The sequence below is a fragment of the Equus caballus genome, chromosome 16, assembly GCF_041296265.1.
Source record: "Equus caballus isolate H_3958 breed thoroughbred chromosome 16, TB-T2T, whole genome shotgun sequence".
NCBI classification, from domain to species: domain Eukaryota; kingdom Metazoa; phylum Chordata; class Mammalia; order Perissodactyla; family Equidae; genus Equus; species Equus caballus.
The window spans coordinates 15,113,037-15,128,302 of NC_091699.1; the positions used below are offsets into that span (position 1 = coordinate 15,113,037).

A 15,266-nucleotide genomic window follows, 5' to 3' on the forward strand; every position below is an offset into this window, starting at 1 on the left:
TAATGCAAAAGTCTAAACTGTTGTTTCAAACTATTGGGATGAAGTACATTTTATTACTTATGTGCTTCCAAACTGAGAGGCAATATGTCCTGGTAGTTAAAAGTATGGACCCCACTTAAAGTCAGATCCATTGCCCTACTTTGTAGCTTTTTTGATCTTGGAAAATTGACTTTTCAATGCCTCGTTTTTTTCATTTAGAATATGTACATAATACTAGTAGTTACATCATAAGATTATTGTGAGGAATCAGTGGGCTGTTGCTTGTAAAGTGCTTAAAACAGTGCCTGGCACATACTAATGTTCAGTATGTGTTAATTATCTATATATAATAACTATTACCAGTATTGTTGTTACTGTTAACTAATTGATATTCGCTTCTGGGAAGTTTAGTCTTCCCCAGGGCTCTGAACCTGCCTTTGGCCCATTGAACAAAGAGAAGATAGGTGTATTGAAATCATGGTCCAGCACTCTGGGAGGAAGGGATAATATGTTGATGACACACAGATTAGAGATTCATAGTTATCTCAACAAGCTGAATCAAAAGGCCAAACCAAAAAACATGAACAGAGATAAATGGCCCATGAAACATTAGTTACATAATATGATTTTGAGAGAATACCAGAGTGGACAGATACTTGAGTGAATAAGTAAAAGGATTCCTTTTAGTTACTGTTTACTTTAAGCACAGTATAAGTGAACAGTATGTTAGAGTAACCAGATCATTTCTATACTGTTTTCCCACTCTTAAAAGGGATTTTATGGACTATGATAAACTAAGCATAGAAGAGTTCTAATAAGTAAAATGAAAGAAGTTAAACATTATATTTCCGTTATGTCTGTATTGCATATTTTATCATAAATACAGAAGTTTATACACTTGTCATTATTTTAGCTTCACACTAAGTAGGAAACACATATCTGAGTGTTTGGAAATTCAGAAGTAAAGGGCCCAACATTAATGACGTTTTAGTATTCCTCAGAATTAGGAACTTTATATAGCTAAATTATTTTTTCTCTTTTACTTTGTTCTTACTTGCTGATTATGACTTAAAAATAGGTCCTTTATAATTTTACGTAATAGGTATTAGGATCCTGCCTATATAACTCCCAACTCTGGGAAAGAAGCTAACACTGCGTTTAACCATGGCTATTACATTATGGTTTCAAAACCATCTGAGAGCAGATGAGAACATAGAAAGTTCCCCCAGGAGACTCTGTCAGTAGCTAGTGTGTATATCAAAAGGGAGTGCACATTTCCCCCTGTATTGGTATAAGAATAATCTTTCTGTTTTCCTAAGGCCCATTCTAGCGTCCCTATTCCATAGAGTGGGGCTATTCCCATGCCTTGGTGTTTGGTCCATGGTGATGCTGCTGTCCTGGATGGAATGCAGTAAGGGCCCTTGAGCAGAAGTCTTGTAGAATAGATCTTTGGTGTTGAGCTTTCAGTCTCTCCAGGAAAGGAAGATATCCCTTCAGCGTGAGTTTTATGTACGATAAAAGTAGTTGAAAATCATTTCATTGTGAACCGTCCCTAAAATTGGACGTACCTAAGTGCAACTGAACTGACTGTATTTCAAGGTTTGGTTTTTAGAAAAGGAAAATTAAGGTTATAGGATGATTTCTGGTTCTTGATGTTGGTGCTGACGGCCTCAATGAAGTTTTCATTTCTAGTCCTGACTAATGAATCTCCAAAGCCCTGAGGCCTGGGAAGAGAATAAGACAATATTCATGATGTTTTCTTGAATAACAATGCTTGGAATCCAAATAATGGCTTCTGTGATAAGGTTGGGAGGGAAAGATTATACAATAAGGATAAGGTGAGGCAACATTTAGGAGTTTGGCTTTGAAGGGAGCAAATTTAGGATCAAATCTTGTCTCCACTCAGCTGTGTGACCCTGGGGAAAGTTTCCATAGCCTCTGTACCTGTGAGATAGCAACAATAATGGTACCTATTTAGGATTTTAAAAGGATTAAATGAGATAATGCCTATAAACCTATAGGAAGGAAACATCTAATAAATGTTAACATCTAACATGCTAATAAATGTTAGCAACTGTTATAATTTTTTAATGTTTTATTTTTATATAATTTCAAACTTATGGAAAATAGTGCATGAAAATCCTATATACCCTTTACCTAGATTCACTGATTGTTATAACATTCTGAGTGTGTGTATATGTATTTTTTCTGAATCATTTGAGACTATATTAGAGACATCACGCCTCTTTGCCCTGGATACTCCAGTGTGTATTTCCTAAGAACAGTGGCATTATCTTTCATAATTATAGTACAGTTATCACGGTCGAAAGATTTGATATTGAAACATGCCATTATCTGATCCATAGTCTATATTCTAAAATGTTATCAGTTGTCCCAGTTAAGTCCTTTATGGCTATTTTTCCCATTCCAGGATTTATGCTATTATTTTTAATAATGGTAATAATAATTAAGGTGACAGTCAACACAAGACCAACTTATGTAGTCATGCAGGCCAACAGAGGGTGATCTGGGGCATAGACTTTGTGTCCATCAGTATCTTGTCATCCTAATGTCTGCAAAAGCGCTTTGAGGCCAGATGGGAAGGGTGGCAGTCCTCAGAGTCAGGGAGGAAGCCTTGTGGCTAGGTTGAGAACTGTTGTTTTTTGGGATACAGAGGTCTAGGGTGGGAACTGTGGGAGGAGATGGGGGAGATAAGAGCCATAGGTGAGCACCCACTTGGCTCAGAACGAGACTTAATTGAAGCCATCCAGTCACAAAGTAGCTTCTCAGTAAATTTCACAGGTTTTCATCATATGTAATCTTTCTAGGCCAGAGATTTTCAAATTGTGTTCTTTCTTGCTTCCCAGACTACGAAAAAAAATAGGTTCAAGTTTTATTTTTTAATCTGGCTTTCAAAGCAATTAAGATAGATTAAAAGAAAAACACACCTGAACATGTCATATGCCCAATTTGACATGCTGGAGATCACCGGTGCACTTCTCGTGCTGCTGTGTTCCCCTGTTTGGGACAAACCTTGGTATAGAGCTTCTCTTGCCATCTCTGTGTAAAGGTTTTCCTGAGAGATTCCTCCATACTTCCTATTTCAAGTGTATGTTTTTCAGGAGAGCATTGTTGTACTCCTTGTTTGACTTAAGGAAATGTTTAAATTTGAGCTTTTAAGTACATTTATGTGACAAAATATTTCTTTTAACCACTTTACATATTGAGGTTTCACATTTTACAAGAAAGGGCTTCTGCTGTTTACGTATTTTTTAAAAGTTTGAAACCTTTATTACACTTCCCAGAGGAAGACATCTTGGGCCCTTGTAACACCCTCCCCTTCCCCAGTTCTCTCTTCTACCAACTCTTTATTCCTGCACATCCTTCTTTGAGCTGCTGGTACCTGTTCTGTCCTTTCCATGTCCACAACTATCTGATGTTTCCTTTCTCACTCTGATGCTGTAGCAGCCCCTCTCAGGTACTCAACAACTCAGGTTGTTGCTTGTTTGTATGTGTTAAATGGGTAATAGGTGCACGCCGTAACAAAATTACCCCAAACAGTACAGAGTAAAAGACAAGTCTCCCTTCCTCCTCCTTCCCGAGTCTCTCCCAAGAGGTAGCCGCTATTAGCATATTGCTTATTTATTCTTTCAGAGACAGGCTCTGCATATACACCTACAAGTACGTGTGTAAATACATACAGCATATTTTTACACATGTCAACATTCTGCCCACACTGTTCTGTACCTTACTTTGTTTTCTTAACAACATCTTTTGGAGGTGGTTCTTTGTGGTAGAAATAGAGCTGTCTCTCTTGAGTGGCGATTTGATATCCCATTTTGTGTATGCTGCAATGCATAAGCTTCCACCTGCTTAATTTAGCACGTGTGAGAGTATTGCTGTAGGATCAATTACTCAAAGTAGGATTACTGGGAGAAAGGGAGAAGGTGTATATCCATGTGTAATTTTTTTTATTGAGATATAGTTGACATATAACCTGATATTAGTTTCAGGTACACAACGTAATGATTCAGTATTTGTATATATTGCAGAATGATTTCCACAATAAGTCTAGTTACTATCCATCACCATACATAGTTATACAGTTTTTTTTCTTGTGATGAGAACTTTTAAGATCTACTTTCTTAGCAACTTTCAAATATGCAGTACGGTATTATTAACTGTAGTCACCATGCTGTATATTACATCCCATGACTTCTTTATTTTATAACTGGAAGTTTGTACCTTTTTCACATACCCTCCGACCCCCACTTCTGGCATTCACCAACCTGTGCTCTGTATCTCTGAGCTCACATTTTGGTATTTAGGGTATTTGTCTTGGTCTTCCCCTGTCTGACTTATTTCACTTAGCATACTGCCCACAAGGTCCATTCACGTTGTTACAAATGGCAAGATTTCCTTCTTTTTTAAAGGCTGAATAATGTTCTCTTGTGTGTGTGTATATATGTATGTATGTCACATTTGCTTTATCATTTCATCCATTGATGGACATGTAGGTTGTTTCCATATCTTGGCTATTGTAAATAATGCTGCAGTGAACGTTGGGGTGCATGTATCTTTTCGAGTTAGTATTTTCATTTTCCTCAGATAAATACCCAGAAATGGAATTGCTGGATCATATGGTAGTTCTATTTTCAATTTTTTGAGGAACCTTCATACTGTTTTCCATAGTGGCTGCACCAATTTACATTCCCACCAACAGTACAGAAGTGTTCCCTTTTCTGCATGTCCTCATCAACACTTGTTATTTCTTGTCTTTTTGATAATAGCCATTTTAAGAGGTGTGAGGTGCTAATTTCATTGTAGTTTTGATTTGCATTTCCCTGATGAATAGTGATGCTGAGCTCCTTTTCATGTACCTGTTGGCCGTCTGTATGACTTTTTTTGAAAAAATGTCTATTCAGATTCTCTGCCCATTTTTTTTTTTCAAAGATTTTATTTTTTCCTTTTTCTCCCCAAAGCCCCCCAGTACATAGTTGTATATTCTTCGTTGTGGGTCCTTCTAGTTGTGGCATGTGGGACGCTGCCTCAGCATGGTTTGATGAGCAGTGCCATGTCCGCGTCCAGGATTCGAACCAACGAAACACTGGGCCGCCTGCAGCGGAGCGTGCAAACTTAACCACTCGGCCACGGGGCCAGCCCCTCTCTGCCCATTTTTTAATCAGTGTTTGTTTTTTTGCTATTAAGGTGTATGATGTCTTTATATCTTTTGGATATTAACCCCTTATCAGATATATGGTGTGCAAATATTTTCTCCCATTTAGTAGGTTGCGTTTTCATTCTGTTGGTGATTTCCTCAGCTGTGCAGAAGCTTTTTAGTTTGATGTAGTCTCATTTGTTTATTTTTGCTTTTGGTGTCAAATTCAAAAAATCATTGCCAAGACCAATGTCAAAGACCTTACTGCCTTATGTTTTCTTCTAGGAGTTTTATGGCTTCAGATCTTACATTCAAGTCTTTAATCCATTTTGAGTTAAGTTTTGTGACTGGTGTAAGATAGTGGTCCAGTTTCCTTCTTTTACATGTGGCTGTCTAGTTTTCCCAGAACCATTTATTGAAAAGACTGTTCTTTCCACATGTGTTACATATACTTTTTAATCTTTTTCAGTTTGCTAACTGAAATGATGTGTCATTGTGTATAAAGTTTGCATTTCTGTTATTTATTCACATGTAAGTATGTAATAAACTAAATTATTTACTGTTTTTAAATATCCAAGCTGATATTCAAAGTCTATAGAATTATAAGTAAGAAAGTACTTTTTTCTTCATCCTTCCCTTACCCCTACACCATTTACTTTTCAGCCAATAAGCTTTTTGAAAATTCTGTCTGATTTTGTTATGATTATCGTATTACATTAAATGTACTTTATGATCCAAGGGTAAATATAGATATTAAAATATTAGGCTTTTCAAGAACCACTGCTCTGAAATACTCCACAACAGTCAATCATCCGAGTATCTGTTTTATAGCAAGATTGATATTCAGAAAACTTACAGGAAATAATTATGGGATAACTTTTATGGTATCAGCTTCTAGTTCTCTGCTGCACCTTCTCTACCAGACTGCTAAATGTTGGAGTTCCTCAAGATTCCATTCTGGGTACACTTTCTCCTCTGTATTTTCTCTACCTGAACCTATAGCTTTAAATGTCATTCTATACCAGTGACTCCCAAATGAATATCTATGACCCAGACCTCTGTTGTGAGCTCCATTTAGTTCAAAATATTTTAAAATTTTTCTTGAGACTACTACTTTGACCCATGTGTTATTCAGAAGTGTGTGTTTAATTTCTAAATATTGGGATTTTTCTAGCAATCTTACTGTTACTGGTTTCTTTTTCTTTTCTTGTTTTTTTTTTTTTTTTTCAGAGATGGAGAAAGGTTTATTTGAATTGGCCAAGAAGAGAAAGCAAGAGTGTGGGTTCTCTCAAATCCACCTTAACAAGAGAAGAAAGCAGGGGTTTTTAATAGAGCTAAGAGGTGTAGCAAGAGGATTTTTGGAGAAACAAGGGGGTAATCATGTTTCTTTCACTTCCAGTAAGTCCCTGGGCCATCTGACTTCTGGGCATCAACAGCAACTGGGGCTGCTTATCTGGTAATCCTTGAAGGCATTCTCTTTATTCTGTAAAACAAGCTCGTAAATCCTTGTGACCCTTGAGTTACCCCTGAGGTTAAACAGGAAAACAGCAAATTGACAAGTTTAACTTATTGTCATAACAAGGTTGAAAGGTAATCTTATTGAATATTTATAGTAATCCTTAGGTGCCCGGCTTCAATCCCTACTGTCTTTTTTCCCTTCCTCGTTCTTATAGGAAGTGGAGTGTCAATCATTTTGGCTACTTCCTGCTGAAAGGCAGCAAAGATAAGGAAACTGAGGAATGAAATTTTTCAACCTAAGATTGAAAATACTCTTGGGTACTGGGTTATATTTTTAATTTTACATTATTAGAATTTTTGCACCTCATTCAACAGTTTTAGTCCAACATCTAAAAGCACATTTTATCCTCAGATATCTGGCCAGAAGAATACAACCCACATTTTAATAGTCCCTGAAGAATAGATCGAATCCCTTGGGGAATCCAAGAGAACAGTCCTGAAAACCAGTGTAGACATTATAAACCAGAATTATCAAGAGATCCTTATGGTCATGCACTAAATAAGGTATGGGATGACATATTCAACCTCTACAAAGATTACTTGCCTTTGCCAGCATCTGAGAAATTCTAGTAATCCAGTTGTCCTTCCAGGCTTGGGGGTCCAAGTCAACAAGGAAGTGTAATAGCCGGTTTACAGATAGAAAACAAAAACCTCAAAGACAGTTTACAGAACTAGAATCTAATATCCACAAGTGTGTACTATAGTTTTTACTGAAACATAATTTTTCTCTCTAAAATCACCCTCATTTTTTACAAAAGATGACCAAATTAAGAGAAACTGATTTGCCAAGTAAGTCTAGTTTCAGTAAACTTGGCTCAATTTATATAAGTACAGCAAGAATAGCCCTGATCATTTAGGCTCTTTTAAAACTGCTTTGCTGGAACTTTTTATAAGGAATCTCAGATTGAACGTTAAAGGCCTCTCAAGGCCAGGCCAAGCAAAGACAAGGACTTGTCATCAGACTCTGCCTGCAATACCTATAGATTTGGGTGGATTCCTCTCTTTTGAGATTCCTTGCACCTGCCAGGTTAAAGAAGGTCTTTACTCACCTGGTAAAGTTACTGGGAACCCTGTAAGCAAGCTACCAGGCCAATATTTCCAAGTGAGTTTATGTCATAACATCAACTTTTGTCCCTTAGCTGTCTTGTCATACCTGAGTCTGCATGTTTTTCTCAAATCTGTCATTCCAGTCAAAGCTTTGGTCATATAACCAATGTTTCCAATCGTGTCCTCTTATAAAGAGAACATTCTTATTGAACTTATGCAAATAACTATATTGCTGTGAATATAAGAATATTCACTCACTCAGAGTTTCTAAATTCTAGAGGAATCAGGTAGGGAGGAGAAGATAAATATTTCAGTTCTGCTTAAATCAAAACATTGAAAATCAGCAATATCCTCATCACTCATTCAGTCCCAAGATATCAGCTCTTGATCTTCTGTTAGCAGTTTCATGAGGCCATCAGTTTCTCATTACAGTTCTGTAATTTCTTACCAAGCTCAGTTTTATGATCTGAATTGACAAAGAAACTTGGCTATTTCTATAACATGCAACACTTCAAGATGATAACTAGAATTATGGGTGACAACCAGGACAGATCATGATTTTAGGCAAAAGGTTTAAAACATTTGGTCAAATAGGAAACAGTGCTTAGTCATTCATTTAACCACGTGGGACTCGCTCAAAAGTAACAAAAACCTTTCATGATCATAATCAAGAGCAGACTAAAGTTTCAAGAAAATTATCCTTTTAAGAGAGGGGAAAAAAACACGTCCTTATTTTTTTTTTTTACCAGCTTACTTTTGATATTAAAACTCATTTACTTAATTGGATTTGCCTTAATCTTAGCCAACTTGACCATGCATAAAACTCCTCAGGGTTTTACTTTCACAAACCTTCTGTCACTTACTTTTTACATTCAGAATTTGTCCCATGTTTTTCCTTTTTTCTTTCTTGGTACTCTAGGACAAATGTATCTTTCTTAATAAAACAAACAAAAATGTCTCTCTTCAGGACCGGCCCAGTGGCACAGCGGGTAAGTGCACGTGTTCCACTTTGGCGGCCCAGGGTTCACCAGTTCAGATCCTGAATGTGGACATGGCACTGCTTGGCAAGCCATGCTGTGGTAGGTGTCCCACATATAAAGTAGGGGAAGATGGGCACGGTTGTTAGCTCAGGGCCAGTCTTCCTCAGCAAAAATAAGAGGAAGATTGGTAGCAGATGTTAGCTCAGGGCTAATCTTCCTCAAAAAAAAAAAAAAAAGTAAGTAAATAATGTCTGTCTTCTTTATACTTTCTTTACTGAAAACATACATGTTACTTTCCTTGTATACAGACTTTCTAGAAATAATATGCTTTCTCAGAGAAAATTTCTCAGCATGTACAAAACATGTCTATCAACAAACTCAAGCCTTTTTTTAGTTTCTCTGAGGTAAGAAACCAAAGGCAGACAAATCTGTGCTTAATAATCAATCTCTAATATTTTGTCTTATGTGCAAATGATCTAGATACTCAACAAATTTTGTTCACTTAATTTAGCAAAAAGTCTAGAGTTTTAAGTTACCAAAAATAATTTGGAAGCTGTTTTTTCAAGTATACAGACCATGTGAAACATAATTATTGTACCCGAAAACTCTTATCCATTTTTATCTGTCTAAATATTTCTTCCCAACAATTTCATTTTGATTACCAATGAAAAACTTCATGAGGCATTAGACAAAATTAGCTGTAATTTTAAGCTATTATTTTGCTGACAAATTTGTATTTGACTCGTAAACCCAGGTTGCATGTCTGTCTCATATTCAGTACTGATACAGCTCTGAGGATGTGCCTGTTTCAATCAAACCAACAAATTTAAAAAAGCTTTTATTTATGGAAGATTATTTCTTATACCTTAATTTTTAGTGAATTTATGTAAGCTCTTACTTTAAGACAAACAGAGCTCTAAATTTTTGCCATACAATCTGGAAGTAGAAAAATGTCTAACATTTATGACATATATAGATAGACACACACATAAACAACAGACAGATGCAACCAAGATTTTGTAGTCTTTGATTTTTGGGCAAGGGTGCTTTCATAGCAGTCCGTATCTCCAAAAGCTTTTCCCATCTTTTTACTTTCTGTCAGTCTTAAGAATCTGAGATAGTCTAGATAATCGCTCCCAGAGAGGTCACAAGCTTTTGAGATTAACAAGGAAAGTTAGTTACTTATCAAAGCATTGAAACGCCCATCCAGTTACATTATCCTTAATTTGTTTCTTTCCCTCTGGGTACATAGTTTTATCTTAATTTAAGGAAGAAGTCCTAAAGGAAAATTCCTATCAGGCTTTAAATATCAGCTTCTAATTTGGATAAATTTCTAATCGTAAGTTACTAAATCCTTTCAAATATCTTGTCAAGTTTCAGCTAGGACAAACAGTGACTATTCCTGACAACATTAAACAACTCCATTAAATTTTGTTTTAATTTCCCCTTGACTGTTTAAGGGTAGCAGTTTCCCATTGTTTCAGAGTTTAGACATGGCCAATCAAAAGTATACTTACGCTGCAGCTAGAACCAGATCTCAAAGCCAAACCAAGCCAAGAGAACTTCTGTGAGCGGATCCCCTAATTCTTCCTTAATGTTGGAAAATCCCAAAACCAAGGCCCTCACATTGAAGGCTGAAACAAGGCTTCCTTTTTCAGAAGTTGAGGAGGGGATCCCCTGCCAAACCAAAGCTTCCTTTTCAGAAATCAAACCAGAAGGAAGAAGAAATAAGAATATGGTCACTCGTACCAAAGCTTACTCACCAAAAAACGGCATGTGCTGTGTTACAGTATCAATACTGGGGGAGCATTTCCTCCAGTGAGACACAGTGTCTGTCCCCTGATAGAATTTATAATACAATCATGCGGAAGAAATGTAATCACTTAATTCCATCAACTCTTATACCTCTATCTCAGTCATTTCAAAGAATGGCTTTCTGGTCCTAGAGAAGGTGGGAGCAGAAAATCTACATCACAGAGACACAGAAAGCATTCAGATTTTCTCCAAGATGGGTTTCTGGGGCATATTTGCCTCATCAGTCTCAGTATAACAGGGGAGGTGGCCACGTGGTATTACACTCCTGCAGAACAAAAACAGGTGAAGTTCAGCAGTCCTCTAGATCTTTCCCAAATGAAGGTCGCTCCTTTCACCCACACAAAATGCAAATGGAGAGGCAGAGAATTCACAACTGCGTGTGTTGTGGCAACTCACCTGGCAAAGCACACCAAAAGTACTCGCGTACGAGACAAACACATCCACACAAGGACAAAAAGTAGACTTCAGTCCATTGTGTTTCTCCACTCCAAGTGAGTGTTGCGCTGAGGGTAGCTGACACCGGCAGGAACAGGGGAGTAATACAGGAAGTACCCCAGGCAAAGATGCCCATTCAGCTACTGGGGACCACTGATCACTCAAACCCTCACCAGGGCCACCCAGCTAGGACTCCTGGCTGGCTTGCCAAAATTGTTACCAAACCTCTTAATCTCAAGTTTGTGTGCCCAGTGTGAGGTAAGCCAAATACTGAGGCATGAGTGCTTGGAGGTGGTGAAAAGTTTATTTGAATTGCCCAAGACAAGAACGGGGGAGCATGGGTTCTCTCAAATCCTCCTGTTATTGGTTTCTAGTTTAATTCTGTTGTGGTCTGAGGACATATTTTAATGATTCCGGGGTTTTTTTCAGTGTATTTTATGGTCCAGAACATGATCTGTCTTAGTGGATGTTCCAGGCAAGCTTGAGAAGTGTGTATTCTGCTGCTGTTAGATAGATTGTTTTATAAATGTCAGTTCTATCAAGTTGATTGATAGTGCTGTTCAAGTCAACTATATCTTTATTGATTTTTTTGCCTGCCTGATCTATCAGTTGCTGACAGGGGAGTGATGACATCTCCAACTGTACAATGGTTGATTTCTCTATATTCCCTTGACAGTTCTGTCAGTTTTTGCTTCACATATTTTCATGGTCTGTTGTTAGGTGCATACACGTTTAGGATTGTTATGTCTTGGGGGAATTGACCCATTTATCATCATCTAATGCCCCTCTTTATGCCTGATATTTTTCTTGTCCTGAAGTCTACCTTATCTTTAAATTGATATAGTAACTGTGGCTGTCTTTTGATTAGTGTTACATGGTATCTCTCTCCATCCCTTTACTTTTAATCTATCTGTGTCTCGGGTTTGCTGTAGACAATTTATAGTTAGGACTTCTTTTTTAGTCCAGTGACAGTCTCTGTCTTTTAATTGGTATATATAGTCCATTCACATTTAAAGTGATTATGGATGTATTTGGATTAATATCAATCATGTGTGTAACTATTTTCTGTTTATTGTCAGAGGCTTCTTTTTCTGCCTTCTCTGGCTTTCACTGAGCAACTTATATGATCCCTTTTATATCTTCTCTTAGTGTATCAAGTATACTTCTTTACAAATGTTTTTAATTGTTGCCCTAGAGTTTACAATCTACATTTTAAACTAATCTAAGTCCACTTTCAACTGAAAGTATTGTTTCTTATGTAATGTAGGTATCATATAACAGAATGTTCCCAGTTCCTCCCTCCCATCCCTTGTGACATTGCCGTCATTCATTTCACTTCTCCACATGCTGTGATTACCCAGTACATTGTTACTACTGTTAACTTAATTCTTTGTTAGATCAATTAAGAATAAGAAAAATAAGATTTAATTTTACCTTCACTTATTCCTTTTACATTGCTCTTCCATCCTTTATGTAGATCCAAGTTTCTGACCGATATCATTTATTTTCTGCCTAAAGAAAACCTTTTAACATTTCTTACCTGGCAGGTCTGCTGGTGATGAATTTCCTATTTTTTGTTTTGTCTGAGAAAGTCTTTATTTCTCCTTGCCTTTTTTGTTAATTGGTTTTTTAAAAGATGATTTTCAGTGAAACTCATATGACATAAAATTAACCATTTTAAAGTAAACATTTCAGTGGCATTTAGTACATTCACAATGTTATACAACTTCCACCTCTTTCTAGTTCCAAAATATTTCCATCACTCCAAAGTAAAACCCCTTAAGCAGTAAGCAGTTTCTCCCTGTTATTCCTTCCTCCTAGTCCTTGGCAGCCATCAGTCTGCACTCTGTCTCTGTGGATTTATTAATTCTGCATGTTTCATATAAATAGAATCATATAATACGTGACCTTTTGTGTCTGGCTGGTATCACTTAGCATGTTTGTTTATCAATGTTATAGCGTATATCAGTACTTCATTTCTTTTGATGACCGTATAGTATTCCATGTATGTATATACCACAGTTTGTTTATCCATTCATCCATTCGTGGACTCTCCTTCACTTTTGAGGGTTACTTTTGTCAAACATAGAATTCTAGTTTGGTGGTTTATTTCTTTCAACATATGAAATATTTCACTCTACTCTTTTCTGGCTTGTATGGTTTATGATCACAAATCTGCTATAAATTTATCCTTGTTTCTCTATAGGTAAGGTGGGGTTTTTTTTCCACCTCTGGCTTCCTTCAATGTTTTCTCTTTGTCTTTGGTTTCCACACTCAAATGAGTGTTAGGGAAATATAATTAAGAGAAACAAAATCTTCTCTCAACCCAGAAAACCTTTCCACAAAGGTAGTAGAGACAGAAAACAGATTTGGGGGCTGGGTTATTGAATAAGCATTAAACCAGAACATACTGTGCCTCACAGGCAATCCTCTCGGAGATTGCAAGCACATAAAGGGATTTTACTCATTTATACAGTCAAGCTGTTACAACCCATTACATACTTGTTTTCAAGATCCTAACTTTATCACGTGTTAGCTAGTTAGCTTTGTGGGGGGGAACAAACTTCTTATATCTTTATGACAGGAGATAGTTTGCAAATGGGAGCAAGCTGCCTGCCAAGTTAGGCTCTCACTCTCCTAAGAGACTAGGAGGTAAAGGAGATCTCTCTCTTGGAGTTTACATTTCAGAAAGATAGCTCCCAGGTCCTTGAGAAAACATTCCTGAGTTGTGGCACTAGCAACAGGCTTATCTCATCATTATAAAGATTTACATACTTAGGAAAGGACAGAGAAAGAATTTCAGACAGAGAAAGAATTTCAGAGAAAGAAAGGAGAGAAAGAAATTCTGAAAGGAAAGGGAAAGGGAGAAGTCGCTTTCCTTATTTTCAGCAGAGAGAGTTAAGCCTTTTATCTTTAATTTGTATTTGGCTTTACAAATAGGATGTGTATTTATCCTGTTTGTATTTATCAAATTTTACTTTATTTATTTTAATTTTTTTTAAAGATTGGCACCTGAGCTAACAACTGTTGCCAATCTTCCTTTTTTTTTTTCCTGCTTTTTCTCCCCAAATCCCCCCGATACATAGTTGTATATTTTAGTTGTGGGTCCTTCTAGTTGTGGCATGTGGGATGCTGCCTCAGTGTGGCCTGACAAGTGGTGCATGTCCATGCCCAGGATCCAAACCAGCAAAACCCTAGGCTGCCGAAGCAGAGCACGCCAGCTTAACCGCTCAGCCACGGGGGCAGCCCCTGTCAAGTTTTATTTTGATATTTTCTGAGCTTCATGGATCTGTGGTTTGGTGTTTGTCATTAATTTTGGAAAGTTCTTGGCCATTATTACTTTAATTATTTCTTCATTCTCCTTCTGGTATTCCAGTTATGCAGATATTATGTCTTAAAATTGTCCCATAGTTCTGGGATATTCTGTTCTGTCCCCCACCACCCATTCTTTTTCTCCTTGCACTTCAGTAAGGAGGTTTCTATTGACCTATCTTCAAGCTCAGTGATTCTTTCCTTGGTTGTGTCTGGTGTACTAATGAGCCCATCAAGGCATTCTTCATTTCTGTTACAGTATTTATTTCTAGTGTTTCCTACTTTCTGAGAATTTCCATCTCTGCTTACATTTTCATCTGTTCTTGCATGTTATCTACTTTTTCCTTTAGAGACCTTAACATATTAATCATGGTTATTTTGCATTCCTTGTCTCACAATTTCAACATTTGTGTCATGTCTGAGTCTGGTTCTGATGCTTGTTTTATCTCTTCAGATTGTGTTTTTCTTGCCTTTTGGCATGCCTTGTAAATTTTTTGTTGAAGGCCAGGTAATATCCAGCTGTATTAGGTAATAGGAACTAAGGTAAATAAGCCTCTAGTATGGGGATTTATGCTAATCTAGCTAGGAGTTGAGCTTTTTTTAACGTTTGCTCTAGCTTTAGGTGCCAGCAGCTTCAAATTCTTCTAGTGTCTTTCTTTTTTTCTCTCCTCTTGACTTTGGGCTTCCTTAGATTTTCCTCCTCAGAGAGTCTGTGTCTTGAAGCTCTTCCAGCTATAACCCGCTGTTTTACTGGAGCCCTGTTAGTGTAGTGGTAAGGTGTGGGGGAAGGGAAACATTGTGTAATCTTACGATAAAATCTCAGTATTTTAGTGGGCCTGTGTCCTGGGGCTGTGACCTTCACTAGTGTTTCTTAGTTATCCCTGCTCCCCATTAGATGAGACAGGAAGGCTAGAGGGGTCTGGAGTTAATGAAATGCCCTTTTCCCCAGGTGGGATAGGCTTTGTTATGGAGAACACTCTTGAGTTTATTTTACAAAAATGACTATTCCCCTTCGCCTGCCA

General features: G+C 37.2%; 1 protein-coding gene across 12 annotated transcripts in view; it reads left to right on the forward strand.

Moving 5' to 3' along the window:
• NR2C2 (nuclear receptor subfamily 2 group C member 2) overlaps positions 1-15,266 on the forward strand; it is a 135,308-nt gene that overhangs the window by 64,740 nt on the left and 55,302 nt on the right. The window lies entirely within an intron of this gene.